Genomic DNA, 6120 nt, shown 5'->3' with positions numbered 1-6120 from the left:
GAGATCGACGTCCACAAAGAACTGCATGAGGCGAGACCACACGCATTAGATAGATATGAACTAGACGCGTTTAACCATGCAAAGAAGAGAAGAAATGATCGACGACATCGACGACTACCTCAAAACTTTGACTGACCGTGTCCGACACGAACGCGAGCAATATAGAGAAAACTAGTGTCTCTCCTTTCTGGCGCGTATAGATGGGTGCTAGAAGAGTGTGGTGGCGAAGGGAAAGACCTCGCGGTGGTCCGTGGCGTCCAAGCATAGCGGGCGGCGTGGCCGTGCCCACATCGGCGTGGATGCATGTTCGGCATTGGCATCGGCATGTACGTTCGGCATTGGCCTCGGCGGTATCTCCGGTGTGTCGGTGATCGAATGAGGGGACGGGATTGAGGGTGCATCCCGACGGTGACCTAGCGATGGCGGCGAGCATAGCCGTTCTGACCATGCCGATATCGGCATCGGCAAAGTTTGGAGGCTGTGGTGCTCGAATCAAGGAGGGATTTGTTTCTTGTACGCCAAAAGTGATTTGAAACAAGTTTCGTGTTGAAGGTTAGGTAACGAAAGTTTGTAACTAAGCCCAAAATTATACTAGCGCCATGGTGAGGTTCTTTTTGATAGAGCTATACGGTTGGGCAAACTTTTTTGACACTTTTTAGATAGGGTTCCTTGTTTTTACATGTATGGCATCATGTATGGCAAATTTGGGGTCATTTGGAGATGTTCGAAAAAATCACTTTGCTTAAACGCATGCCGTTTCGTCTCACTGAAACCAGCTTTTCTAACAAGGTGATTTATTCTACCTTCTCTAAATGACCTCAAATTTCATACAACTGATCTTCTATACATAGATAGATAGATTGTTTCGTTTTTATATTTTTCGAACTTTTTATTTCCCTTTATAATAACCAATTGATTTTCAGGTCAAAACCTCGAAAAACAGCATCATGTATGGCATCAATTTCGCCATAAATTTCAAATTTTGTGAAACTTTCCCTTTTAGATATTTCTTGTTGTTATAGATATGGCATAATGTATGCCAAATTTGGTTAGGTCTCACTGAAACCAGCTTTTGTAACAAGTTAGGTTTTTTCGACCTTCTCAAAAGGGATTTTTTTCTACCTTCTCTAAATGACCTCAAAAATCATACGAGACGATCTTCTATACAAAGATAGGTAGATTGTTTCGTTTTTACATTTTTTTGAACTTTTATTTCCCTTTATAATACCCATTTGTTTTCAGGTCAAAACCTCGAAAGTTAACATAACTAGATGGTGAACCCTTCCAAACTTCAAATACAGAGATAGATAGATTGGTTCGTTTATCATTTTTACCGTGGGGTTACCGTGAATAGTAATGGCTACAAGAAAGCGGTGATGGTTTATCATTTTTTGCGTGAAAAGTAATGGATACAACAAATCAGTGATGGTTTATCATTTTTTCGTGAAAATTAATGGCTACAACAAATCGGTGATGGTTTATCATTTTTTGCGTGAAAATTAATGGCTACAACAAATCGGTGATGGTTTATCATTTTTTTCGTGAAAATTAATGGCTGCAACAAATCGGTGATGGTTTATCATTTTTTGCGTGAAAATTAATGGCTACAACAAATCGGTGATGGTTTATCATTTTTTGCGTGAAAAGTAATGCCTAAAAGAGTTTATAATTTTTAGCGCGTGAAAATGAATACAGAAACCGCCCTTTAGCATACTTAGAGAGTGGAAGGTAACCGCCGACAGAGAGAGAGAGGGGTTATCCTGCCCGTTAGATCATACGATCAACGGTCGGCGGGCACGATCCGCGTGACATGGGCTAGACCAATCAGGACAATGTTGCACGTGTGAGAGAATTTGTGGAGGGAGAGAGCAAAACTGAGTAGTATCAAGAACCCAAGGGCACCTATGTAATAAACAGACTAAGGGATTCAAATATGAGATTTAAAAAATGGAAAATGCGTGTTTTGTACAATGAAACCCATCTTGGCCTATCTCAAACTATTTGCAATACAAATATACATGAGTGTGAGAATTGTGGCCTCATTTAGACAAAGTATGTTTTGGGGAAAGCTGTTTTGGGAAGGGCTTATTGTGGAAAATCATGCACCTTCATAGCTACTAGGTGATTTGAGAAGGCCTTTGAGAAGTGGCAATTTGTGGTAAAACTTGATTTATCTATGACTTATCTATGTTTTGAGAACTGGCAATTTGTGGTAAAGACTCCATGAGTATGTGCCACTATTTTTCGGAATTTTTTGCACATTAAATGACTCATTTAACTAGTTAATCCCATTTGTTGATCTGTACTGTTGACCAGCTACTTGAGGGTAAAGCCGAGCATATTGCACTAGCCAGTATTAGCACTCAAGGGGAAAACTGAGCACACAAAAAATGCTAGTATAATACTCGAGGTTATACCTGAGTATATCTAAATTTCCGGGGTTAGACTCGAGGACGCGTGTTGCGGTGCGAAATGGAAGACGTGCAATTGTTGACGCGTAGACGCCGGTCGCGGTGCAGAAGTCGAAGACGTGCAATCGTGGACGCGTGTCGCATTGCAGAAGTCCAAGACGTGCAGACGTGCAGCGGTGGATGCGGGTCGCATTAACCACCCCTTACCTTTATAGACGCCTCCTCCCACTATCTCTGTCACTCTCACTCGCCTACGCAACGCCGCCTCTCTCACGTCCCATCATCTTCTCCAAAGCAAAAAACCCTCTCCCTCTCCCTCTCCTCTGCCGGCGAGATGGACAAGGAGAATGCCAATCCCATCGTCCACGGCGCCGTCTGCTCCAAGCGCGACGCCTCCCTCTTCGCCGCCGTCCCCTCAACGGACGTCGCCGCCGTCCCCTCAACGGACGTCGCCGCCTCCTCCGCCGGTGCATCGGAGGCTGCTGCCGCCGGTGGCGCTCAGATCCCGCCGGGATGGGACCCCTACGACACCTCCATGGAGGACCCATGGAACGAGGTAACTACGGTTTGCTTCCTTTTTTGTTCCCCATTCCTTTTTGAACCCTATTTTTGCTGGTGTAGATGGATTTGTGGATGGATGAGTATTGGGCTAATATTTGCGCCGATTTTATTCCATTTTGCTTTGATCCCTCCTTGATTTCGTTTAAGATTTGGGGTTCGGCCGTCCGGTTAATTTATGCAAGTAATAATGGGATCTCAATCAGTTAATTTATGCAAGTAATCATAGGATCTCAATCAGGTATTTTATGCACGAATCAAAAGATATCAACCGTTTAATTTTGCAAATAATCTGGAATGTGTTCAAGTTCAGATCCGGAATCTGTTTCTTTGCCTATGATGAATCGGTGGGCACAGATTTTTACGGGGAGGGTTCAGCGAATCATTTCGTGTACAAATCTGTTGTGCATGAGCTTTGGTTCGCTTACACCGTCCCCGTAGACATATAATCGTGTCCACTCTAACTGAGGCTGCTTCTATTTTTCCTTACTTTGTTATCATGCACGTTAGTCATCGTTGTAACTCATTCACTAATAGTTCCTGTTTGATATGGATCAGCTGTCTGGCAGCGACGTCGGCAGCGATGACGAGCACCATGACATCAAGACTCGCCGAGTCGCTGCGGAGGCTGCGAGTCGGCCGATACGTCTCATACTTCGCCAAGGGTGTCTACGAGTGCCCCTTCGCACTAGGATGCTCGGCGGCACTGACTTCAACTGCGTCCTCACGCATGCCGAGAACATCGGCAACACCAACCCCAAGGTCGGCGCGTCGGTGAACCCCCACTCCTTCCGCGCCAAGCACATGGCGCTCGGCATGCACCTCCGCAGCATGCAGCGGGTGGAGATCTCCGCCGGGCGCATGCCTCCGCTCAAGCCCAAGGCTCCCAAGGGGAGCAACAAGTGGAGGCAGAGGCAGATGGGGTAGGCGGAGTCCCGGATGTGTGTTGCTGCTGCCTCCTCCATTTTGTTGTTGGGATCCCTTTGTTGTTAGCTAGGGATCCCTCGTTGTTATGTTGTTAGTATGATGGTGCTGTGAAGAACCTCGAACCCTACTATGTTTGGCTGCTGAATGCAGCTTATTATCTAGGGAGGGATCCCTATTATCTATCCCTATTCTACTATATGACCTTGTGAATTTATCGTACATTCCCTGTAGATTTGCTTCTAGATTTAACTACATACATATGGACCGGATGGAGTACTAGATTGGGCTCCCTACTAGATTTGCTGCCATATTGGGCAAACAACGAGGGCCAAAAGGCACAAATAATAATTGAAGAAAGACAGAAATGCAAACTTCTCTAGATTTGATACTAATTAGGTGAAAAAAGCAGAGAGAAGGAGGCAGAAAAGGTACTCTTAAAAGGGAAAATGCCAATTTGGGCCGAGAGAGACAAAACCCAGCTCCTGCTCACGTGCAACCAAACGCTATCTTGTCCTGTCCCACGCGGTCCCTTTCTACCAGCCCCACGCGACGCGGGCCCACACGACGCGGCCCCACACGTCAGCACGGAACGGTCAACTAAACGGGAATCCCGCCGTCTGAGCTGCTTCTGCGCGTTTCAAACAAGGACTTGGGGAAAACTGAGGAAAAACTAAGGAGCTGGGGAAAACTGAGCACAACTAAGGACCCGAGGGCACGAAAATAGAAATCCCAAAAGTAAAAGATAGGCCCTTCGCAGAGGGAAGCAGGGATTAAATCATGTGCTAGAGCTTTTTAAGTTTTGAAATCATATAGAAAGCATAAAAGTAGAGTTTTGAGAGGTGTTTGTTGTTGTCAACGAATGGTAGTGGGCACTCTAACCCCCTTGCCAAACAGACTTTCAAAGAGCGGCTCCCATGAAAGACGTTATCTCTACCAGCAAGGTAGATCATCCCTCTTCTCTTTTGTTTACACATGTACTTTAGTTTTATTTATGGATGTCACTCCTCCCAACCTTTGCTTTCACAAGCCATGGCTAACCGAATCCTCGGGTGCCTTCCAACATTTCACATACCATGGAGGAGTGTCCATTTGCAAAATTAAGTTGCTTACTGATGAATCAGGGCAAAACATGTGAAGAAAATTATTAATGAAAGTTAATTAATTGGGGCTGGGAACCCCGTTGCCAGCTCTTTGTGCAAAATTATTGGATAAGCGGATGTGCCATGATACGTCTCCGACGTATCGATAATTTCTTATGTTCCATGCCACATTATTGATGATATCTACATGTTTTATGCACACTTTATGTCATATTCGTGCATTTTCTGGAACTAACCTATTAACAAGATCGTTGAAGAGCCGATTCTGTCGTTTTCTGCTATTTTTGGTTTCGAAATCCTAGTAATGAAATATTCTCGGAATTGGACGAAATCAACGCCCAGGGTCCTATTTTGCCACGAAGCTTCCAGAAGACCGAAAGGGATACGAAGTGGGGCGACGAGGCGCCGCCACCATAGGGCCGCGCGATCAGAGGGGGGCCCGCGCCGCCCTATGGTGTGGGCCCCTCGTCAGCCCTCCGACTCTGCCCTTCCGCCTACTTATAGCCTCCGTCGCGAAACCCCCGAGGCGAAAAACCACGAGACGGAAAACCTTCCAGAGACGCCGCCGCCGCCAATCCCATCTCGGGGGATTACGGAGATCTCCTCCGGCACCCCGCCGGAGAGGGATTCATCTCCCGGAGGACTCTTCACCGCCATGGTCGCCTCCGGAGTGATGAGTGAGTAGTTCACCCCTGGACTATGGGTCCATAGCGGTAGCTAGATGGTTGTCTTCTCCTCATTGTGCTTCATTGTTGGATCTTGTGAGCTGCCTAACATGATCAAGATCATCTATCCGTAATACTATATGTTGTGTTTGTCGGGATCCGATGGATAGAGAATACCATGTTATGATAATTATCAAGTTATTACCTATGTGTTGTTTATGATCTTGCATGCTCTCCGTTATTAGTAGAGGCTCCGGCCAAGTTGATGCTAGTAACTCCAAGAGGGAGTATTTATGCTCGATAGTGGGTTCATGTCTCCGTGAATCTGGGGGAGTGACAGAAACCCCTAAGGTTATGGATGTGCTGTTGCCACTTGATACGTCCAAAACGTATCTACTTTCCCGAACACTTTTGCTATTGTTTTGCCTCTAATTTGTGTATTTTGGATGCAACTAACGC

Source organism: Lolium rigidum, chromosome 4, assembly GCF_022539505.1.
Source record: "Lolium rigidum isolate FL_2022 chromosome 4, APGP_CSIRO_Lrig_0.1, whole genome shotgun sequence".
NCBI classification, from domain to species: Eukaryota; Viridiplantae; Streptophyta; class Magnoliopsida; order Poales; family Poaceae; genus Lolium; species Lolium rigidum.
This window is presented reverse-complemented; position numbering follows the sequence as displayed.